This window comes from Dendrobates tinctorius, unplaced genomic scaffold, assembly GCF_039654945.1.
Source record: "Dendrobates tinctorius isolate UK_male_01 unplaced genomic scaffold, ASM3965494v1 ptg000125l, whole genome shotgun sequence".
NCBI classification, from domain to species: domain Eukaryota; kingdom Metazoa; phylum Chordata; class Amphibia; order Anura; family Dendrobatidae; genus Dendrobates; species Dendrobates tinctorius.
In genome coordinates, this window is record NW_027361793.1 from 1,407,963 (window position 1) to 1,433,027 (window position 25,065).

General features: G+C 46.8%; 1 long non-coding RNA gene across 2 annotated transcripts; it reads left to right on the forward strand.

The window, feature by feature from the left end:
* Window positions 1–2,250: 2,250 nt before the first annotated feature.
* LOC141046980 (uncharacterized) lies at window positions 2,251–8,292 on the forward strand. Of its 2 annotated transcripts, none has more exons than XR_012219708.1 (4): window positions 2,251–2,313; window positions 3,291–3,380; window positions 6,577–6,730; window positions 6,820–8,292. It is a non-coding gene; the product is annotated as an uncharacterized lncRNA (long non-coding RNA). The 2 variants fall into 2 exon arrangements; XR_012219709.1 differs by having other exon boundaries at window positions 2,256–2,322.
* Window positions 8,293–25,065: the final 16,773 nt, after the last annotated feature.

Below are 25,065 nucleotides of genomic sequence, written 5' to 3' on the forward strand. Positions count from 1 at the left end.
AGGTAGACATGACTATGGGAATGTGGTGAGGAGGGCCAGGATTTGGAGACATATCACCAGCAGAAAGGAGAAGCAGAGAAAGTGTTAGCAGGTGGGAGCAGGAGAGGGCACGAGGGGGCTGTCTGTGTTTGGAGACAGGGGATTGTATATAGAGGAACAGTTCTGAGGAGGAGGTGAGATGGATGGAGGGAGAGATGAACAGTTCCTTACTAGGGGTTGGGATTATTGGGTTCGCAGAAAGTGAAGGATTATAGGAGTGAGAGTGAAAACAAACAGAAACATTGTTTACAGTGACTGTATCCAGTTACCTTCAGTTCCCTTCTGGTTCATTTCTGGATTAATTCTGAGCATCACACTTATATGATACTCAATTACGTAATACACACTGCAGACTGAAGTCTTGGCAAACTTAGGGTCTGCAATATATTTGCTAGAAAGTGCATTCAGGTGTGAAGTAGAGAGGAGTGGTCTTTGCAGATCTGGGTCAGATAATTAAGAACCAGCCAGATGCATGTGATCAAGGCAGTGTAAACAAGCTCATAAATAACATTGAGGTAAAGCAGGGGTTAGTTGAGAGTGAATGCTAGCAGCAGAAGTAAGAAAAGTCTGTGTGGAAGGTTGGGTGATGTACCAATAAAGTTGTTGCAGGATAACAAGGCAGTAGATGATAGACAGCAAGCTGAGATATATGTATCTTTTTTAAATGTTTAATTTTTTGTTTGGCAATAGAGGTGATTTCAACCCCTTCACAACAAGCGCCATACATGAACTACGCATGTCGTGTCTCTCCCTTTGATATGGGCTCTGGCGGTGAGCGCACATCTTCCCCCACACATGTCAGCTGATATGAACAGCTGATGTGAACCCCTAACAGCCGGGGGTGGAATTGCGATCCACCTGTGGCTGTTAACCTGTCAAATGCTGCTGTCAATCTCTGGAGACTATTGAAGCAAGTGAAAAGTAAAAAAAAATGTTTTTAAAAATATTTAAAAAATAAGTTTAAATCACCCCATTTAAAGTAAACAATTTTAAAAAATGCCCATATTTTGTATCGTCGCTTTCAGATTCATCCAATCAAGATATAAAAATAATTAATCTGATCGATAAACGGCAAAGCAAAAAAAAAAAAAAAATTACAAAACTCCAGGATTACTTTTTTTTGTCTCTGCAACATTGCATTAAAATGCAATAACGGGCGATCAAAAGATCGTATCCACACCAAAATGGTACCATTTAAAAACGTCAGCTTGGCACGCAAAAAATAAGCCCTCATTGAGCCCCAGATCACAAAAAATGGAGATGCTACAGGTCTCAGAAAATGACGCCTTTTTTTAAAATCAAAATTTGGATTTGTTTTCAACATTTAAATAAAAAAGAACCTATAAATGTTTGATATCTATGAACTTGTAATAACCTGGAGAATCATAATGGCAGGTCAGTTTTAGCATTTGGTGAGCATGGTAAACAAAAAGTCCCCCAAAACTATGTGGAATTGAACTTTTTTTTTTTCAATTTCACCGCACTTCGAATTTTTTTCCCATTTTCCAGTACATGATATGGTAAAACCAATGATGTTGTGCAAACGTACAACTCGTCCCGCAAAAACAAGCCCTCACATGGCCATATTAACGGGAAACTATAAAAGTTATGGCTCTGTGAAGGAGTGGAGCGAGAAACGGTAATGCAAAAACAAAGAAGGGCTGTGGCGTGAATAGGTTAAATAGTCTCCTTAAGGGGCTTGAAGCTGTTATCATCCGATCGCTTGTGCTTTACATAGCAGTGCATTAACACTGCTATGTATAGGAGAAATCAAAATCTGGCTATGGACCGGCGTTCACAGTAGTGTTGTAATGACAAGTAAGGGGGTCATCAGCAGACCCCCGGCTCTTTAGAAATGAAACAGGATGGCTTCTGAAAAGGACATGCCTGATGATGTTCCATTTCATGGCAGGGTAACCATCATTGAGAAGCGACCACAACATTTTCCCCTGATGTTACTTTGTTGCAAGGAGGAAAATGATCTGGGCTGCCATCATTGCATTACTACCATTACTGCTGTATGGGGCCCAGTGAGCAGTGGTACAGAGTGGGGCCCGCTCTTGTGCTCCTGCTCATCCAGCTCCATGTGCACTAAACTGCTGTGCGGTGTGGTGCACATGTCGGCACTGGGAGCTTTCTCAGAGCTGTGCACTGCCGTCTAACCTTGATAGCTGCACAGCTCCCTCTCCCTCCCTCTTATTTGTACTTCCGGTCAGGTGACAGCTGACATGTACCAGACGCTGTAATCAGAAATGCGCCTGCAAGGGAACATCTGTAGGATAAGTATAAAAGCATTTTTGTTTTCTTTATAAAATGAATTAAATGGGTGAGGGGAGGAGGAGGGAGACTGCAAATGATGAAGTGTCCAGGAGGGGGACTGCACATGAAGTGGAGGGGTGAGGGGGACTGCACATGAAGTGTGGGGGGAGGGTGAGGGGGACTGCACATGATGAAGTGGATGGGTAAGGGGGACTGCACATGATGAAGTGGATGGGTAAGGGGGACTGCACATGATGAAGTGGGAAGTGATGGGGTCTGCACATAATGAAGTGGGGGGACTGCACATGACTAAGTGGGGGGTGAGTGAGAGGCACTGCATATGATGAACTGGGAGGGTGATGAGGACTGCACGTGATGAAGTTGGGGGTGAGGACAGCACATGATGAAGTGGGGGTGAGGGGGCAGCACATGATAAAGTAGGGTGGTGAGGGGGACTGAAGAAGATGAAGTGGGGGGGACTGCACATGAAGTGGCAGCAAGCGGGACTGCAAATGATGAAGTGGGTCTGAGGGAGGACTGCACATGATGAAGTGTGTCTGAGGGGGGGTGAAGGGGACTGCACATGATGAAGTGGGGGTGAGGGGGGCTGCACATGATAAAGTGGGGGGGACTGCACATGATGTGGCAGCAAGGGGGACTGCACATGATGAAGTGGAGGGGATGGGGGACTGCAAATGATGAAGTGGGTCTGAGGGAGGACTGCACATGATGAAGTGTGTCTGAGGGGAGACTATAAATGATGGAGAGGGGATAGGGGGCTACAAATGATAAAGTATGGAGGACTGCAGATGAAGTGAGGTGGGATGAGTGACTGCAAGTTTATACTTGGAATGGTGGATTTCATAATAATCACTTATATATTAATGGTGCGTGCTCGTCTGTATTCAGCTGTGTAGTGTAGAAGAAAGGGAAAAAGTGGGGAATGTGCTCTGGAAGCTGTGCTCTAGGTAACTATGTGTTATTTTATGCAGAGACGAGTCCTGGCTGGAAGATGTGATGGCGGTCTGCGCTGCATGAAAAAGAAAATCAAAGATGAAGGACTTCAGCTAGAGATGTCACTGGTGAGTCTGTGTGTTACCTGTACACTGACACTCTACACTATATACAGAGGTCCTGTGTATAATGGCACTTACTATTGTGTTTTTTTTATTAATGATCAGTATTGTAGTATGCAGTCACTATGTGGTGGGAATATGTGATCTGGTCATGGTGTGGCTTTATTTCTCCCTTGCATGTGGTATTATTCAGTAACTATGTGATGGCAATATATGGTTTGGTCATAGTGTGACAGTATTTGTTCCTTGCATGTGGTATTATTTGGTCACTATGTGGTTGTAATATGTGGTCTGGTCACAGTGTGACAGTATTTGTTCCTTGTATATGGTATTTATGGTCATTTAAAAAAATGTGACTCATTCCCTTAAAGAAAAATACATAAAAATGAACCTAAAAAGAGTATTAGATATTTTCGGAAATATTTAATAGGTTACAGTAGAGTAGAGCCCGGACAAAAGAGTCTACCTTATCGTGGTGGCGGCTTAAACATTCTTTTCGCCAGAACAATAGCCGTTGGTTATGAATGTGATATGGTGATGGGAACTGTTAATTTGTGATTGGTTAGGACATGGTGCAGAAGTGTTAGGACATGGTGCAGAAGTGGAGTTTTTCCAAGAGAGTGCGGTGGGACTGTAGAAGGTTCGAGGGATGGAGGTGGGGCTAGGGTGGGGCCTGGGTGGAGACTCAAGGGGGCCCAAAAATTTTGCCAGTATGGGGCCCCAAATTTCCAAGTGGCAGCCCTGAAAATGATGTCATGTGAGTGACAGTAGCTTTTGCCATCCTAATGACAATCTGAGAATGCCAAATGCAAGCTGGGAGACTCAAACAAATCTGGAAGTTAAAGTAGAGAAAGCTGGGCAGCTTGTTTATATATAAAGTGCAATAGAAAAGTAATAGTAATAGTAATTAAAACGCATAGAATGAAATTCACTATTAGGGTAACATGAACCGACAAGTCGCCTTACATTACTCCTGATCGGTAAACTGATCAGTAATTGATCGGTAAACTGATCGGTGGTCGTATAATAACCTGTTTACACAAACAGACTGTGGTTAATGATGTGCACTGAGCGATCTGAATTAGACTGCTCAGTATGCATAGGTTTCCTGTGTTCTAAGCAGTGCGAGTCCTGTTGCACCAAGAGTGATAATCTTTTGCACTGTGCAAAAGACTGTTCCACCTGATGAACAGGTGTTTTGCTTGTTTAGCGGGTGATTGATTGACTGTTTACACAGAAGAATTACTGTGACTTGAGAGGTCTCAAGAACGCTTGTTCACGATAATCCTTTAGTGTAAATGCACTTTAAGAGTTAATATTTTTTCTTGCACTTTCTTGAAATAGCATAATCAGAAAAATGAATACACTAAAGAATGGTATGCACTGATTATATCTGTGCTTCATCAACTGAAATGGTTTACATAAAACCACGCAGTGTGCAAATAGATAAAGATTTGTGGGTTCATATTCATGTATCAACTGCTACGTACTTATCAAAGCCACAGCATGGAAATTATTTCATCTTTATCATTCTTTCAATCTCTATCAAAAGTAAAACAAAAAAAAAAAGAAAAACAGCAGAAACTGTCTTTTTTCTACTGGAAGTCACCCACCTGCACCTACATACCATAGCCGGCATGTTCCAATAACCACCTTTCATAAAGTTCAAGTTCTGTGAGTTTTGAGTCAAATCAAGTATTTTAATTAGTCTAACACTGCTTGTTGCAATTCTGCCAGTTTTTTTTTTGTGCTACAGTGTATCAAAAGAGACACAGAACTAGAATTTAGTTGCTTATTTGTCACTGGGCAAAAATACTTCCCATGACAATACTGCTGGCTGTCATTAGTATTGCAAAGATTGGCAGTTTGGCAACATTGCGGTATGTGTATGTGGACAATTCTCCTTTGGAATTTCTGCAGCAAATAAGCAGTAGTAAAATCAAAAACAAATATTGTAGAACTTACTGTTGAATTGCTGTAGATTTACCACAGATTTCACTCTTTGCATTGCAAAGGGTAAAATCCTCAGTAAAATCAGCAACATGTGGATGAGGCTTTGCAAAAAAAAATAAAAAATCTCATCGCCTATATGGACATACTGTTAGGATTTCAGCAGAAGATGGACTCAATATGGCTACTTTTGAAAAACACTTGTTAGTAATCCAGCACAAAAGTGTAGAGTTTAAAGATCCCGAATTTACTAATGTTTCATTACAGCAATAAAAATAAGTGCACATTAATATACAGGAACACATGTCCAACTTGTTTAAACTCAGACAAATTCTAAGGCCGGGGTCACACTGGCGAGGAATACGGCCGAGTGAGAGGCGCTAAGAGCACGCATTAGACAGGGACCAATGATTCTCTATGGGGTCCCTCGCACCAGCCGTATATTTCTCATCCGTATTCTACGGTCCGTGCCAATCGCAGCATGCTGCGATTGTCAGCGTACTACGGCCGTAGTACGCCAATGCAAGTCTATGGGTGCGCAAAAAATACGGATTACACACGGACCAGACGTGTGACCTGCGAGCAATACGCAGGTCTTTTGGCTGGTGACGGGAAATGGGCCAATCCATCATCAGGAAGCCTAGACATGCAAGTGAGCTCAAAAAGCGCTCCAGACATCCAGGAAGTATGCCTCCACGGAGTACAGCAGCATCATGGCATCCACTTACATTAATGTGGAAATGTTAATAGTCCTGGTGCAGGAGCGTCTCGAAATTTGGGACCAACGTGATGCCAATTATTCCAACCGGGCAAGAAAGGAGGCGTCATGGAGGCGCATCTGTCGCCAGATGTACCATGACTTTGGTGATCGACCACGTGAGGAGCAGCATAAAATTCGTTAGTACAAGCCAAAACATGAGTAACCTTAGCGCACAACAAAAAAGGAATATAGAATCAGCACCCCCCTTCCTGTGCATGTACTTTTTTCCTCATGAGGCCGTTAGATTTGGATGTGACACATGGATTTACACAGCCATAATTTGGGTTTCGGCCACAAGCTCCTCATCCTCCTAGACAAACCAATTATTAAGTGTAGCTATTTCATACATCAACTAAAGAGACCCTGTGCTTCCCAATTAGATATGCCACCATGGGTAGAAAGCACACCCCAGAAGGCCCCATGCCTAGACTATTGGTAGCAATGTGACCTATCAAATATGTGAATTTGACAATATTTACTGTCACATTGCAGTGGAAGATGTGATGAGACGCTGGCGAAGCATCCGGGACCAATACCGCCGGGAACGCCAGCAGCGGTCCAGGAGTGGGGATGCTGGCTACGTTAAAAGAAAATATATCTATTACGACCGCCTCTCCTTCCTCGCCCCAATTCTGGATCTGAGACCGTAAGTAAATACCTCACACCACATTACACAGATACTTTACAGGGCCAAAAATATTGATGTATTTTTGCCTCTGTTCTATTTCATAACAGAACTCAATCCAACCTTACGGATCAAGGAACGGGCTCAGAGACAGAGCCCATAATTGATCCTGTAGGGGATGAGGTGGCTGGCCCATCTTCTCCCCCTACAAGAAGCATGGGTGAAGATGAGTCATCACAGGAGAACCCATTGGCTGCCCAACAAATCACACCACAGGACCATCTGCTGCTGCCCCATCACCCATCCTGGAAGAGCCGGGCAACTTGAGCAGCAGCCCAACTGGCCAGATCAGGGGATCCCCACAGGCTGCTGTTACATCCCGGCGAGGCCGAAGAAGGCGCCAGGTCGCTGTTCAAGAGAGCAGGACCAATGTGGACACAGGGGTGCTAAATTATTTATCTAGAGTCACTACAGATGATGGGGAGGAGGCCTACTCACGTAGCCTGACCCTTTATCTCCGTGCCCTTTCCCGTGAGGTCAGGCTCCGTATTAGGGGATTTTTTCAGATCCTGCTTGATGCAAGCACCCCCCCCAATACCCCATATGAGCTTTTCGAATATCTGGAGAGGTGGCAGCTTTCCCCCAGAAATCTAATGCGCATGAGACCACCCACACAGATGCTTGCTCAAGCAGGGTCTGAACATCCTCTAATACGTGGGCCTACACCTCAACCCCTTCCTCCCCCTACCCAACCTTCACAACAGCAGCAACAGATTTCTGGCTCTAGCCAACCCGACCAATATGGCCACTTATTCCCACCCAGTGTTGGAGGCTGGTCCCAACCTGGTTGGGGACGACATGGCTATATTGGTGGGTATGAGACACGGGCCTACCCGCCCCAACAAGATGCCCCTCAGAAGTATTACTTTGACCACTACCCCTAACAATCACAGGAGGAAGGTCAGTACCAACAGCATGGGCAACAGTATGCACCCACACAGGGCGATGTTGCTCAAAGTAGTCAGCAGCAACCACAGGCTGCTCCTCCGCCTTCTCCTTCCCCAACATTCCACAATTTATAAGTGGCTAAAAACATGGAATTAGTAAACCCATACTATACATGAGTGTTCTTAATCGGTCTGATGGGAGGAGATGTCCAGTGTGTTTGAACTGGTGGTTAAAATCCCAAGGCAAAGTAAAAAAGAGGTTTTCTCCATCAGCAAAATGAGCTAAAACAGATAATACTAACATTTCTTATGACGGTTTTCAAATCATATGATTAAGACACCATGACAGGCAAGGCTACCTTATGCGTTTCTGAGACATATTGCATGTCTGTAAAAAATACAATATTTCACGGGGCTATACTGGCAAAGTCAAAGGATCAAAATAGAGTACTCACTTGATAATGCACAGAAAAGGCGTGCTGTCCATATTCACTTAGTCCAATTTAGGCCAGCTAACTATATTCCAAAATCAAGGCAAACAGCCTCAAGACCATCACGCTCTCTTTATGTATTATCAAGTCAGTCTTCTAATTTGATCCTTTGACTTTCCCAGTATAGTGCGAAATATTGTGCTTATTACAGAATGTAATATGTGTCAGAAACGCGTAAGGTAGCCTTGCCTGTCATGGTGGCTTATTAATATGATTTGAAAACCTTCAGAATAAATGTTAGTATTATCTTGTGTAGCTCATTTTGATGATGGATAACTCCTCTTTTTTACTTTGGATTACAAATGTGTAAAGTTGCAATGTTGTTATTGCACTATATATGTTGTAGGATATGTTTGTAATTTTGTTTGAGCAACAATGTTGAAATATGCCAAAAGGCCAATTTGTGCCATTGCCCAAGTTTTCCTTAGGGCAAGAATATGTTTGCCTTACAAACTTAAAAAAAAAAAAAAAAAAAGCCAAAAGTAAAAATTTGGCAACTACACTTTACGTCTCTGTCTTAATTGTCCAAAACCATATCAAAATACGCTTACCAAATCAAATCAACAGTCATAGATTCAGAAGGAGTAGAAATATATATATTTTGACACACATCAAACCAACATTGCCAACATAGATCCAGCATGCTCTTGCCAAGAAGGTTCCCCCTGAGGTGCCATAAAGTAATTAGTGAAAAGATCACGCACTTTGAGGCCAGAGATCGGTCTACATTGATAGTTGATAGGTGGTCTCACCCTACGCACATTGTCCGGCCTACGCACAACACCAGCAGAGGAGGAACAATCATGTATCCTGGTGAAGTTATGAAGAACCACACAGGCTTTCACTACTTCATTAACATTTTGTTCACTCAGCTGAATGGCAGACTGGAGTACCCGCCATTTGGCACAAAGAATGCCAAAGGAACACTCCACCAGTCGCCGAGCACGTGATAGGCACAAGTTAAATATCCTGCGCCTGTGGTGAAGGTTGCGCCGGGGATATGGCCTCATGACATTGCGTGTTAACTGAAAGGCCTCATCTGCCAAAAGAACATAAGGGACACATTCTTGAGTGGAGCCTGGTAGCTGGCGTGGTGGTGATAGATCCAACTGGTTGGTGCGTAGCCACCGAGCCATAATGGAAGTATTGAAGATTCTAGAGTCTCCCGTCCTTCCATAGGCCCCAATGTCAACAATTATAAACTTGTATTGAGGGTCGGCCAGAGCCAACAATACAACAGAAAAGTATTGTTTATAATTGAAGAATTGGGAGCCAGAGTTCGGCGGCTTACACACCTGGATATGTTTGCCATCAAGGGCCCCAATACAATTTAGAAACTGGCATTCTTCCTCAAAGTCCCTTGATATCCTCAACCAGTCTTCCATCCTTGTTAGGCGTCGGATTTCCGGCGCTGCACAGCGGGAATCCCGAGCCTTGCCTCCGACGGTCTCCCATTCCTCCCCAGCCGCAGAGGAGCTTGCTCAGCAAACTCGTCAGTCCCGGTGCTCTGTCCAGACCAGCTCCGTGGGTTTGCTTGCTGCTGCCACCCCTGGTTCAGCTTTGGCAATGCATGCTGCTCAGCAGCAAGATCCTCCAGGGACTAAGTCCTCATGTCGGGCCACTGAGCATGCCTGTGGAGTGATCTCCCATTGGAGATCAAAGGTCATGTGCTCAGGTCCTGCTCGTGTTCGGATTGGCCCATCCGAGAAGCAAGGAGGATCACGGACGCCTGCGGCTATAAAAGGTTCGCATGGCCGCTCGGCCATGCGCTAAGATAGACTCAAATAGTTTGGTGTGTATGATGATGGATGCATGTATCTGGTGTCTGACTCATTATGAAACCCCTACCCTTTGATACGTCTGTTGTTAGGGTTTAGAGACTGAGTCAGCGCCTGCTAGTGGCTAGCCTGTAGGCCACAGTGCATACCGGCCGTCTGCACACTTGCACACGCCATTTATTTGATCCCTGTTGGTATCGCAGTCGCGGTGCCGGGCGCTAGCGGTCTAGAGGGACTTCAGTCCTGCTGTCTAAGGGCTGAGTTCTGTGACGTTACGCTAGCGCTTACTCTGCCGAGCTCTGTGAGCGAAAACAGGCTACGGCATCTATTATTTGCGGTAGTGCGGCTCTAAGTCATAAGAGTTCGCCTCGGTACACCTTGGGTGAGGTTAACCCCGTGTGTGCCGTTATTTCACCGCCATATCGCGTCCGCCATTACCGAGCAGCAGTTAACACCTCTGCACGGTGGACCCCGGGCTGCGAACGCACCTAAACACCATCTTATTATTTGGTGTGTTCCGCCAGCCCCTAACATTATCTTAGCGCCAGGGTCTGGCCGATAATGGCGGATGAACAACGACTGCATAGGTACATCCAGCAGCTGGAGGGTAGGTTGGCAGCGCTAGAACGTTCCACCTCAGCTGCGGATGTTACCTCAGTCGCCGTTCAGGCAGCTACAGAGGCTGTCGCTCGTGTCTCCACGGCCAGTCCTGCCCCGATCTTGTCCCGCCTCCCGCTGCCCGAGAAGTTCTCAGGGGAGAGTGCTTCGTGTAGGGGTTTCGTGAGTCAGTGCTCCATTCACCTAGAGCTGCTGGCTACACGATTTCCCTCTGAGCGGGCCAAGGTGGGATTTATCATCTCCCTCCTGTCGGGCAGGGCCTTGGAATGGGCCACTCCACTGTGGGAGCGTGGGGATCCCCTGGTACAGAGTGCCACCCACTTCTTGATCGCTCTGAAACAGGTGTTCCTGGGACCTCAGGTCACACATGATACGGCACTCCAGTTGCTGGCGCTAACCCAGGGTTCGTCTTTGGTCAGCCAGTATGCCATCCTCTTCAGAACTCTGGCCTCTGAGCTGGAGTGGCCAGATAAGGTGCTCATACCCATATTCTGGAGAGGCCTGGCTGATCATGTCAAGGACGCCCTGGCCACCAGGGAGGTGCCCACCACCCTAGAGGAGCTCATTACAGTCTCCACCCGGATTGACGTTCGCTTCACTGAGCGAGGGTTGGAGCGCTCCAGGTCCCGCCAACGCTATAAGTTGGCTCCAAATTTTGCCAGACCGCTGGAACCCCTCGGCCCACCGCCTGAGCCTCCAGAGGCCATGGAGGTGTCCCGCACAGGGTCCAGGGCCCGGTCCGTGTGGGTACCCCCAGTCTGCTTCCGTTGTCGGCAGACTGGGCACCACGCTAACCAGTGCCCACAGCGGCCGGGAAACGCCCCCGTCTAGTGGTTATCGGAGGGGGCCTACTAGACACAGCTAATTTCTCCTCCAAGCTCCGGTTTAAAGGGACGTTAGAGTTTGAGTCTTCCACTCTGATGGTGGAGGTTTGCATGGACTCTGGGGCGGAGGGCAACTTTATGTCATCTGCCTTCGCTCAACAACACGCAGTCCCTCTGGTCTTGCTACCTCAGCCAGTCACCATTAGGGTGGTGAATGGGGCGACACTCCCGTCCCTAATCACCCACCAAACGGCTCCACTGAGACTCTCACTGTCTCCGTCTCATCAGGAGATGCTGTCTCTCCTTGTGATGCCAGAAGGTATCGACCAGGTCCTCCTAGGGGTTCCCTGGTTACGGGCCCACTCTCCCCACATAGACTGGTCCTCGGGGAAAATCCTCGCTTGGAGTAAGTCCTGCGAGGGTAGGTGTCTGAGGGACTGCATTCAGGTCGCTACTTCTGAGGTTCCTGCAGATCTCTCCTCGCTTCCCAAGCCATATCGGCAGTATGCAGACGTTTTCTCCAAGAAGGCGGCGGAGATCCTTCCGCCGCACCACCCTTACGACTGTCCTATTGACCTCTTGCCCGGCGCTGAGCCTCCCCGGGGTCGAGTATACCCCCTATCTCTCCCAGAGACAGAGGCCATGTCGCAGTATATCAGGGAGAATCTGTCAAGGGGATTCATTAGGAAGTCGGTGTCCCCGGCGGGAGCGGGATTCTTCTTTGTCCAAAAGAAGAATGGGGAATTACGTCCGTGCATCGATTACAGGGGACTTAACGCCATAACCGTTAAGAACAAGTATCCTCTGCCCCTGATATCGGAACTATTTGATAGGCTACGGGGAGCGAGAGTGTTTACTAAGCTTGATCTGCGGGGAGCCTATAACCTGATTCGCATCCGTGATGGGGACGAATGGAAGACGGCATTTAACACCAGAGATGGGCACTATGAATATCTGGTGATGCCCTTCGGGCTATGTAACGCCCCAGCCGTCTTCCAAGATTTTGTGAACGATATCTTCCGGGATATGCTTGCCACCTCGGTAGTAGTCTATCTGGATGATATTCTTATTTTTTCTCCAGATATTGACTCCCACCGGAGAGATGTTCGCAAAGTTTTCGATCTCCTGCGGGCCAACTCCCTCTATGCCAAATTGGAGAAATGTGTGTTTGAGCAGGAGTCCTTGCCTTTCCTGGGTTACATCATCTCAGCCCAGGGTTTGGCCATGGATCCTGCCAAGCTACAGGCGGTGATGGATTGGCAGGAACCCCATTCTCTCAAAGCGGTGCAGCGCTTTATGGGGTTCATAAATTACTATCGCCAATTCATTCCCCATTTCTCAACTTTGGTTGCACCCGTGGTAGCCCTCACCAAGAAGGGTGCGAACCCCAAACTGTGGTCGGAGACTGTCTCCAAGGCTTTCGCCTCCATTAAGTCCCATTTTGCTAGCGCTCCCATTCTACATCGCCCTGATGTAGATAAACCATTCATTCTAGAAGTGGATGCCTCCTCCGTCGGTGCTGGGGCGGTCCTTTTCCAGAAGGACTCGCAAGGTCGGAAGCATCCATGCTTCTTCTTCTCCAAGACCTTCACACCGGCGGAGAGGAATTATTTCATCGGGGACAGGGAGTTGCTAGCAATGAAGCTGGCCTTCTCAGAATGGAGACATCTCCTGGAGGGGGCTCGCCATCCTTTCCAGGTGTTCACCGATCACAAAAATTTGGTCTATTTGCAGACGGCTCAGCGGCTGAATTCTCGTCAGGCCAGATGGTCCTTGTTCTTCTCCCGGTTCCATTTCACACTACATTTTCTCTCCGGGGAGAAGAACGTCCGAGCCGATGCTCTTTCTCGCTCTGTGGTGTCATCAGAGGAGGAGGGGGAGCCTCGACTGATAGTCCCATCGGAGAGCCTGAGGACCGTGGCTCCGGTTGCTCTTGAGTCTGTACCTCCGGGCAAGACTTTTGTCGCTGTCCATCTGCGACCGGAGGTCCTCTCGTGGGCTCATTCGTCCAGAGTGGGAGGTCATTTCGGGATCAAACGGACCACTGAACTACTGGCGAGGATGTACTGGTGGCTGCATATGGCCCGTGACGTCAAGGACTATATTCAGGCATGCGTCTCTTGCGCCCAGAATCGGCCCTCTCGGCAGCGGCCCGCCGGGTTACTCTTCCTCTGCCGGTTGCGGACAGGCCCTGGGAGATGGTTGGTATGGACTTTGTGGTGGGTCTGCCCAAGTCCAGTGGCAGCACCGTCATCTGGGTGATCACCGATCATTTCTCCAAGATGGTGCACCTAGTACCACTCTCTCGGCTACCGTCGGCACGAGGCCTAGCGGCATTGTTCATTAAACATGTTTTCCGCCTACACGGCATGCCGGATAAGATTGTCAGCGACCGGGGTCCCCAGTTTGCTTCTCGGTTCTGGAGAGAGCTCTGTTCTCTGCTCAGCATTGAGCTAAATCTCTCTTCGGGCTATCATCCCGAGACGAATGGGTTGGTGGAGAGAGCCAACCAGACCCTGGTGACATATCTGCGACATTTTGTCTTGGCTAGGCAGGATGATTGGGCATCCTTACTGCCGTGGGCAGAGTTCGCCTTGAACAACGTGGTAGCCGATTCCACCGGTCAGACCCCATTTCTCTTAAATTACGGTCAGCATCCGCACGTCCCCATGCCCATGCCCGTGTCATCCACCAACTCTAGGGTGGCAGACTGGGCGGTGGAAGCACGTGACATTTGGGACCGCACGCAGGATGCTATCCGGGCCTCCAAGGAGAGAATGAGGTCCTCCGCTGATACCCGCCGGCGCCCTGCTCTGACCTTTGCCCCTGGCGACTTAGTGTGGCTCTCTGCCCGTAACATCAGGCTGCGGATGGAATCCGCTAAGTTCGCACCACGCTACATCGGTCCTTTCAAGGTCCTCGAGCAGATTAATCCTGTGGTCTACCGTCTAGCCCTTCCACCACACTTGGCTATCTCGGACACGTTTCATGTGTCTCTCCTCAAGCCAGTTCACATGTCCCGGCTTTCTGAGCCAGCTGCCAGAACATCAGATCTGTCGTCTGACGAGTTTGAGGTCAATGCCATCGTGGGATGCAAGGTGATGCGGGGCAAAAAGTTTTACTTGGTGGATTGGAAGGGTCATGGTCCAGAGGCCCGGACATGGGAGCCGGTGGAGAATATCCACGCTCCTCTTCTCATTGCAGAGTTTGAGCGGAGCGAGGCTCAGAGGGGAGGGGGCCCTAGGAGGGGGGGTAATGTTAGGCATCGGATTTCCGGCGCTGCACAGCGGGAATCCCGAGCCTTGCCTCCGACGGTCTCCCATTCCTCCCCAGCCGCAGAGGAGCTTGCTCAGCAAACTCGTCGGTCCCGGCGCTCTGTCCAGACCAGCTCCGTGGGTTTGCTTGCTGCTGCCACCCCTGGTTCAGCTTTGGCAATGCATGCTGCTCAGCAGCAAGATCCTCCAGGGACTAAGTCCTCATGTCGGGCCACTGAGCATGCCTGTGGAGTGATCTCCCATTGGAGATCAAAGGTCATGTGCTCAGGTCCTGCTCGTGTTCGGATTGGCCCATCCGAGAAGCAAGGAGGATCACGGACGCCTGCGACTATAAAAGGTTTGCATGGCCGCTCGGCCATGCGCTAAGATAGACTCAAATAGTTTGGTGTGTATGATGATGGATGCATGTATCTGGTGTCTGACTCATTATGAAACCCCTACCCTGTTGTTAGGGTTTAGAGACTGAGTCAGCGCCTGCTAGTGGCTAGCCTGTAGGCCACAGTGCATACCGGCCGTCTGCACACTTGCACACGCCATTTATTTGATCCCTGTTGGTATCGCAGTCGCGGTGCCGGGCGCTAGCGGTCTAGAGGGACTTCAGTCCTGCTGTCTAAGGGCTGAGTTCTGTGACGTTACGCTAGCGCTTACTTTGCCGAGCTCTGTGAGCGAAAACAGGCTACGGCATCTATTATTTGCGGTAGTGCGGCTCTAAGTCATAAGAGTTTGCCTCGGTACACCTTGGGTGAGGTTAACCCCGTGTGTGCCGTTATTTCACCGCCATATCGCGTCCGCCATTACCGAGCAGCCGTTAACACCTCTGCATGGTGGACCCCGGGCTGCGAACGCACCTAAACACCATCTTATTATTTGGTGTGTTCCGCCAGCCCCTAACAATCCTGGCCTCGGGCATGACGACTTGATATAGTCTTGACCATATTTCAATACATGTTGACCTGACTATGCCAGATATGGTTGATCTTCCAATCAGAAACTCATGGTGGAGGGTAGCATAAGACAGGCCAGTGGCCAGGAAGCTGAAGAACAACAGAAAAGGATGATTGTCGAATGCACATATTTACAAAACAAACAGGTCCATACATACCAAACTTGGTAAGATTTCAGAGCAAATAACACACTCATTTTGCTTTGCACAATGAGTAAGTGATATTCAGTACATATTTCACACAACATTCGGGTCTGTAAGTTGAAACATATGTGGACTAAGATGAGGGCCTAAAACTTACTCCAAGAAGGCAAAAATTCAAACTTTGCCCAACACATCATGAACATAGAGAATATGGTTGTGTAGTACATACCGTATTGTGAGTAGAAGTCGCTCCTCTGCAGATATAGCTTTGCGCATCCTTGTATCCTGAAAGGTTATCCCAGGGCGCACTGTCTCCAAGAGTCTATCAAATGTTGCAAGGCTCATGCGACAGTATTGGTAGAATTTGACAGGATGCTCCCACAGAGAAGAATAGAGGCGGTGAAAATTAACTCTTGTGAGTCTTTGCCTCAAAAGTGGGTGTACCCACATGCGTCTCCTCCTCCGCGGATCCACTATCACTGGGTATGGTTGGCTAAAGCGCCATGACAAAAGCCAGTTGAAGAGAACCTGCTCAGTTGTGTTGAAAGTCAGACTGTCTGCCATGTTGCATATACCACAGCAACACACCTAGTGAAGGCAAGGTGACAAATGGACAAGAATGGAGGCTGCCACCTGTTCCTGAGCCAATAAATACAGTGCAGGCTAATGATTTAAATAGTTAGTAGGCCTCAAAACCGTTAAATGTCCATTTTGCAAGGCTGCAAGAAAATCTCGCCATACAGATTGCATACGGATGCCATACGGATTACATACGGATGCTCACATGCGCAAAATACGTGACCGCACCTTGCTTACGGATGACCTACGGAGCACTATTTAGGGGTCATTCATCCGTATTATGCCTGTAAACTACGGACCGTATTTTGCGCAGGTTAGTGTGACCCCGACCTAAAACTGAAAAGCGCTAAGCTACAAGGCAACAAGAAAAATCCACTCCCTACACCACCCCATGTCAGGTCACAGAAATATAACCCTTTCATGACCTGAGGTATTTTCATTTCTGCGTTTTCATTTTTTGCTTTTGCTACCCTTCTTCCCAGAGCAATAACTTTTTATTTTTCCATCGATATAGCCATGTGAGGGCTTGTTTTTTGCGGAATGAGTTGTACTTTTGAATGACACCATTGGTTTTAACATATTGTGTACTGAAAATTAGGAAACAAAATTCCAAGTGCGGTGAAATTGCAAAAAAAGTGCAATCCCATAGTTGTTTTTTGTTTTCCTTTTTTACTATGTTCACTAAATGCTAAAACTGACCTGCCATTATGATTCTCCAGGTCATTATGAGTTCATAGACACCAAACATGTCTAGGTTCTTTTTTATCTAAGTGGTGAAAAAGAAATCCAAACTTTGTTAAAACAAAAAAAAAAAGTGCCATATTCCAATATTTGTAACGTCTCCATTTTTCGTGATCTCAGGTTTGGTGAGAGCTTATTTTTTGGGCATCGAGCTCACGTTTTTAATGATAGCATTTTGGTGCAGATATGATCTTTTGATCACCCATTATTGCATTTTAATGCAATGTCGTGGAGACCAAAAAACATAATTCTGGCATTTGACTTTTTTTCTCGCCTACTCTGTTTAGCAATCAGGGTAATCCTATTTTTTATTGATAGATCGGGTGATTCTGAACTCAGCGATACAAAATATGTGTATGTTTGATTTTTTTTTATTGTTTTATTTTGATTGGGGCAAAAGGGGGATTTGAACTTTTATATTTTTGTTATTTTTTTTATAATTTTTAAAACAATTTTGTTTTTTTTACTTTTGGTATGCTTCAATGGTATCTATGGGAGACTAGAAGCTGCCATAATCTGATCGGTTCTGCTGCATACAGGCGATGATCAGATTGCCTGTATGTAGCAGAATTACTCACTTGCTATGAACATCGACCATCGGGCAGTGCTCATAGCAAGCTGGCAATGACAACCATAGAGGTCTGCAGGAGAACTTTAGTTGTTGAGTAAAAAAGGGGAAAAGCCAGCGCTGCTTGTGGTCAGAACGCAATACATAAAGTGCATATGCACATATTAATTTCTAACTGTATTTCAAAATGAGACATTTAGCAAAAAAATTGATCATTTGTACTACCCCACCACTCCAAGGCAATCTCATATGCAGAAGTCCTACTCTACGTTTTTAATATTCGCTGTGCCATTGCGGCCTCCTAAATATATTAAAAGCAAGACCATATTAAATGCACACCATTCCTGAAGCGTTTCTGAATCACTCCCATGGAGCCAAAAAAGGTAACGCAGATAAAGGCCAACCAGGTCCAGACCGACATCTCAGGTTAACCTCCACACTCTCCTCACCAGCAATTACAGATGAAGGGTGATACAGGTGCACAATTAAATAGAGCCCTGGGGCAGGGCTGGGCTGCTGTGTGTGCACAGCAGCCTAGATCAATCATAATGAATACAGAAAAAACTGTGAACATAACCCAGGGCGCACGGCAACTGTGGTGGTCAGCCACAAACCAACATCAAGTAAAAAAGGGGGGAAGCCAGTGCTGCTTGTGGTCAGAACGCAAAACAAAGTGCATATGCACATATTAATTGCTAACTGTATTTCAAAATGAGACATTTAGCAAAAAATTGATCAACTTTAGTTGTCGTGCCAACCCATAGGTGACCTGCGATCATGTGATGGGAATCATTGATGGGTGGATTTCCGGCGCGATTGCCGGAAGTGTGTTAAATGCTTCTGTCAGAGTTTGACAGCAGCATTTAACGGGTTAATAGCCGCAGGTGGATCACAATTTCACTGTGGCTGTTCCGGGCACAAGTCAGCTGTTCAAAACAGCTGACATATGCCGGGAAAGATGTGGGCTCACCGCCGGAGTCCACATCAAAGGGAGGGTGTCCGACACAGGCGTACTATTACTCTCGATGGCGGAAAGGGGTTAAAGCAGGTATAATAATAATAATAATGATAAATTTTATTTTTATAGCGCCGACATATTCCGCAGCACTTTACATTTCAGAGGGGATTTGTACAGACAATAGACATTACAGCATAACAATAATCACATACAGTAGATAACAAATTCCAAGAGGAAAGAGGGCCCTGCTCGCAAGCTTACAGTCTATGAGGAAAGAGGGAGACACGAAAGGTGGGTGGTAACAGTTGCCCTGATTGTATGGACCAGGTATGCAACATTATACAGTAGTATAATGTCTAATCTTTAAGTAGGCAGTCCACATAAACTTTATAGTAGACTATGAAAGCCAATTTTGACAACACTATAAATACATGTTACCAATTCTATAACTTAACCCCTTAACATCCAATGACGGACACACTCCGTCATGGCCGAGTGTCAGTTCCCGCACCAGGATGGACTGTATCCATGATGCATTTAAACTATGACTATGTGTAATCAAGCAGTGACAGTTCAGTGCTGACAGCTGTCTGTGACAGCTGACAGGCACGGCAAGGGGTGTAGGGACCCGTCATGTTGGTCTCCACACCCAGATCGCTGTGATCGGTCAGTCAATCTGACATCAATAACCGCATAATCGCGCAGGAAATGCTGAAATATCAGCACCTCCCGCCCGATCAGTGCAGGAGCTCAGCGCTGCCAGTTACTGAGCTTCTGCACTAGCAGCCAGGAGCAGTGTCCGTGCCACCCCTGACTGATAACGCCCTAATTGCTGCAATTGAGTGTGATCGCAGCGTTCAGGAGGGAGGCAGAAGAATGGGAGCTCCCTCTGCCTTCAGATCAGCATCCCCATGATGTCATCGCAGGGCCCGATCATTGCCATGATGACCCGGGGTCATCATGACGACCCCCGGGTCATCAAGTTATGGAAAGCCTCTGAGATCATGCTCACAGCATGGTGCCAGAAGCTTTCAGTATAGGTATACCTGCAATCAAAGTGAAAAAAGTGAAAGTTCCATAAAGCAAAAAGGTAAAAAAAGAAAACATTTTTTAAAAAATCTGTAAAAAAATACAAAATAATAATAATAATAATAAAATCCACTAATAAATACACATTTTCAAGTAAAAAAATTAAATAAACAAAAAAAATACACGTTTGGTATTGCCGCGTCAGTAGACATCCAATCTATAAACATGTCACACTAGTTAACCCCTTCAGTGAACGCCGTAAAAAAACAATAAAAAGTAGCAAATTATGCTTAATTATCATACTGTTTGGAAAAAGTGGAATAAAACGTGATAAAAAAGACGAATGTAAAAATAAATAGTATCACTGAAAACGCCATCTTGTCCCACAAAAAACAAGCCACCTTACAGCTCCATCAGTGGCAAAGTAAAAAAGTTAAAGCTCTCTGAATAAATCAATGCTAAAATAATTATTTTTTCTATAAAAGTTTTCATTGTGTAAAAATACCAAAACATAAGAAAACTATGTAAATGTGGCATCGCTGTAATAGTTCTGACCCAGAGAATAAAACTGCCTTAACAATTTTACTACATGCAGAACGGAGAAAAAAAAAGCAATTCATGAATTTCTGGTTTTTGTTCACTCTGCCTCCACAAAAATCAGAATAGAAAGCGATCAAAAAATGTCATGTGCCCGAAAATCATACCAATAGAAACGTCAGCGTGTTCTGCAAAAAACAAGCCCTCACATGACTCTGTCGGCCAAAATATGGAAAACTTATAGCTCTCAATATATGGCGATGCAATAACTTCTTCTTGCAAAAAAGCGTCTTTTAGTGTGTGACAAAAGCTAAACATAAAAAAGGATATAAATCTGGTATCGCTGTAATCGCACTGACCCAAAGAATAAAGTCGCCTAATCACTTATACTGCACGAGGAATGGCGTTAAAAATAAAACCAATTCTTCACCTGCTGTGGATTTGTTCATTCTACCTCCCAAAGATCGCAGTAAGGCTCGGCGCACATTTATCCTGCGCTCTATCTGGGTTTCCATGTAAATCTCTGAAATACGTGATTCAGACAGAACCACCGGTGAAAGATTACCTATAATGAGGCAGATGGAGGCACGGAGAACGCCATAGGACCTGTGATCCGACCGTGTCCGTCTTTATTGGCGTGCTTAAAAATGCAGACCACCATAGTTTTGTACACCTCGGAAAGGAAGGATGACGCTAAACAGAGGCCAGACAGAGTCCAGAGTAACTCTGCTGCCTCAATATTGTGAAATAATCCCGCAGGGGTTTCATCTGTCACGTAGCTCAGAGATTTTGATGGAAACCCCAAAGTATGTGCTCAGCGTATATGTTACAACCCTGCTTGCATCGCTGCATGGCCTCCCATCCCCCACTTACCAACTTACTCACTGCTCCAGGTCATGCTGTGATTTCTCTCTGCCGCCAGTTCCTTGCCTTGTCTCCTGTCTGCTATGTTCATGTTTCCTGACTGTGTGTATAGGGGGTGGCACCTGAACTCTTTGCTTCTTATGGAGTCAGGGTGCACCTGGCTAATGTGTCCCTGACCAATTACCAAGAGTCCTATACTGTTTAGAGCTGCTCCACCCACTGAAACCTTGCCCGGGCAATGTCTAAACTCAGTGTTTTGATGCTGAGTAAGCCAGATCCTGTTCTGTGTTTCTCCTTCTCTGAAGACTACACTCCTAGCTTTGTCTTGTGCCGGTCTGTCTGCCCTCCAGGAAGCAGAATATCCTGGTCTCTGTGTTATAGCTCCTGACCTTGTCTTGCCTAGTACCTCTGTCCGCCCTCCAGGAGGCAGTATGTCCTGTCCTTAAGTCTTTGTCCTTGTACCTTGTCTGAATTCTGTCCTACCTCTGCCTCCTTGTCTTTGGCTTCTTTCCCGTGTCTTTCCCTGTGTCCTTCCTGTCCGAGCTCTGCACCCTTGCAGCTCTGCCTGCTCTGCACCCTTGAAGCTCTGCCTGCTCTGCACCCTTGTAGCTCTCCCTGCTCTGCACTCTTGCAGCTCCACCTGCTTTGCACTCTTACAGCTCCACCTGCTCTGCACTCTTACAGCTCCACCTACTCTGCACTCTTGCGGCTCCGCCTACTCCGCACTCCTACGGCTCTGTTCCTAACCTGTTCCGTCATACTCCACTCTCTCCTGTCAATACCTGTACCTGCTCCTCCTGTGTGAACAGGTCCAAACCTGTTCTGTCATACTCCACTCCTTCCTGCCTATACTGGTACCTGCACCTGCTGTGGGAACAGGCCCCTACCTCTTCCTTCTCATACCATGCCAGCCTGCCCTGTGTCTCAGCCATGCCAGCCTGCCCTGTGTCTCAGCCATGCCAGCCTGCCCTGTGTCTCAGCCGTGCCAGCCTGCCCTGTGTCTCAGCCGTGACAGCCTGCACTGTATCTCAGCCATGCCTGCTTGGATATCAGCTGTGCCTGCCGTGTCCACCTGCCTGCCTGTCACTCGCACCTGACCAAGTGTCCTGTCCCCGAGTGGGATCAGCAGTCACAGCCAGACACCACCCTGGAGTGGCACCTGGCAACTGCCTGCCGCACAACCCTGAACTCACCATTGGAGGCTCCAGAGACGACCAAGGCAGCTGTCTTAGTCACACCCCTTCCAGGGTTGTCTGGTCTGTGGCACAGTGAGGCCACATTCTCCCGGCTCGTGCCTACCCGCCAAGGCGTGAGCGTGACAGTTTGCTAAGGCCAGGGTCCCTGCTGAATCCCATGTCCTTCCGCTCGCAGAGCGTCATGAACTTGTTTCCTGCCAGTATGAGCAACAGGAAGAATTTGTTCCGCCCTGCATGGTTCCGATTGTTGAGACTTCTGAACCAACCATAGTCTCTAAGGCTATCTACAAGCAACTTCTGGCCTATGAGGAGCACGACTCCGCAGACCTGACTAGGTTCTATGGAAATCCTATTGAGTGCCAAGGATTCCTGAAAAAGTGCTTGCGCTACATCCTGCAGAATGCAGCTTGTTTCCCCTCTGACCGGGTCAAGGTGGGATACATCATGTCCTACCTTGCTGGAGATGCTTTATTATCGATCTGTTCCTTCTGGGAAGCAGGGGATCCTGCCGTCATGAACCTGGGGGCCTTCCTAGTGGCCTTACGTAAAGTTTTTGACATGCCTCGACCAGCTTCTCCTGAAAAGTCTTCCCCTCCAAGCTTCCAGAGACAGACCAGACAAGAGGAATCTGTCGGTGAATCGTCTCATCCGTCTATGGCCGTCCATCACTCACCTGTTCCACAGTCTGCCAATGCGGCCTCCCATGCAAGATCCAAGAGGTCTAATAAAAAGAGGCTGGCAAAGATGCAGCTGGAATCTGGTCTTGAAAAAGAACATCCTGGTGGTCTCTGCCCTGTGAAGCCTGTAGTCCAAAACCCTGAGCCAGTAGGAGAGGCTGCCCTTGGCGAGAGTACTCCCTCTCCATTAAAATCTATGACTGTTTCGTTGTCTTCTGGGAGCTTTGGTGTGTTCAAGGCACCAGCCATACAAAGTGAGAGCGTGATCTCCATTCTTCAGCTCCAGAACCCGGCGTGGGCATTGTCTAAAGGTGAACAATTTGTGTGACGTGTCTCCATCTGTTAAACACCCGCCCATGGTCGCGTCACTTCCGGTTACGGGGGCATTGGTAGTGACCAGTGTTTCAGGCTATATGCCTCCCTTTCTTCTTCCGGTTTTTGTGATGGCGGCGGTAGCGTGCGTTCCAAGTTGGAACGCATATGATTATACTGATATTCCTCTCTGATTTGTTGATTTTCATCATGTGCTTCCGGTTTCGGGATGACTGTGGTGACGCACTATATACCTTTTGTAAGATTTATAGTCATCTTTTTATCACTTACATATTAATATGTCACTCTTTGGACGTTATTTTATCATTCGTGTTAATTGCTATGTATTTTGCACATGGGCTTTGTTGATTGATATTAAATCTAGGAACTATGGTTTTCATTGGTTGGGGTTACATACTGTATATATATTTCCCTTATCTCATTGGTATTACACTCCTTGAAAAAGCCACGGTAGGCGAAACGTACATTGCAGGGAGCCTGGACACATTGAGCCACACATTACGGGTATATATTATTTGGATTTATATATTATTTTTGTGTACTCTTTATGCACTTTATTAGGAGCTGTTTTTTCAGCCCATATATATTATGCACTTTATTATTATTATCCTCCTCATCATTTTTGTATGATTATCTATAGTGCTCATTTTGTCCTTTTTATATGCATTTTTAATATATGTATTTTGCTGTAATTATGGTATGTTACTATGTCTGGTTCTGTATACTCATTGGTAATTATGTAATAAATTTATTTGAGTCTTAATGTCTTGGACTCCGTTTGGTATATTCATTTTTTGAGTAGGTCATTGTATTTATAATGAATATCCATTTATGACTTATTATTTGGTGATTTTTTTCATTTAGTTGTTGGTTTATTGTCTAAAGGTGGCCAAGCCCTCTTTGAGAACAGTCTAGTCTTGCAAGGACAATGTCATGTCAGACGCTGTTCACACCACAGCATCCGGCAGGCAGAGGTAGTTCCACCTCCAGCCACTATAGCCTCAGTGGCGCCGGCTTGATCTTCAGGCTCTCGGGCGTTAATCCTGCTGGAGACCAGTTTGGAAGGTTAGTCACGCCCACGGTCTTTAAATAGTCAAACTGGCATATGGGCGTCGCCGATTATAGCTTGTGTTTCATACCAAGTGGTTCCGGTCTGGAGTGGAGGTGTTGCAGAGAGAGAGAGATTCGTATCTGGTGTCGTATGATCCGTCGTTATCCTTTCTCCTTCCCATATTTGTGTTTAGTTGTGCCCTGTTCACATTACTGTATATTCCTGTGTGTGTGCGGCGCAGTGCAGTTTAAGTTCTCCCTGTCTGTCATTATTTGTGTGGGAGCTTTGGTGGTGTGACTCCTCACTGGGTGGAGGGTGGAGGGTTAAGTGCAGGGCTGAGCAGGAGATAAGGAAAGGTCGGAGGCTCAGGCATTTGCACCTTCAGCAAAAACCCTGGGTTGAGGGTCAGACAGGGTTTTCCCTAGTTATAGGGACATCACAGGGGCCCGGGAATTACAGCCTTAGTTGAACTAAGCCCCCGTGACATTATAATCGGCCCACATTTTTTCAGGAGTCCATGGATCCATTAGATTCCATAACCTGCCAGTTGGCGGCGCTGTCCTTACAGGTCTCCGAGTTGAAAGGGGCAGTTCAGCAGCAGGGCCTGGTAGTAGCAAAGGTGCAAACGGCATCTGCAGGTATCGGTGCAGAGCCGAAGTTTCCGCTGCCAGAACGATTTTCAGGCGATCGCAGCAAATTTGTCGTATTTCGGGAGGCCTGCAAATTATACTTCCGCATGCGGCCAATATCCTCAGGTAATGAGGCCCAGCGAGTAGGGATGGTGTTGTCATTACTGAGTGGTG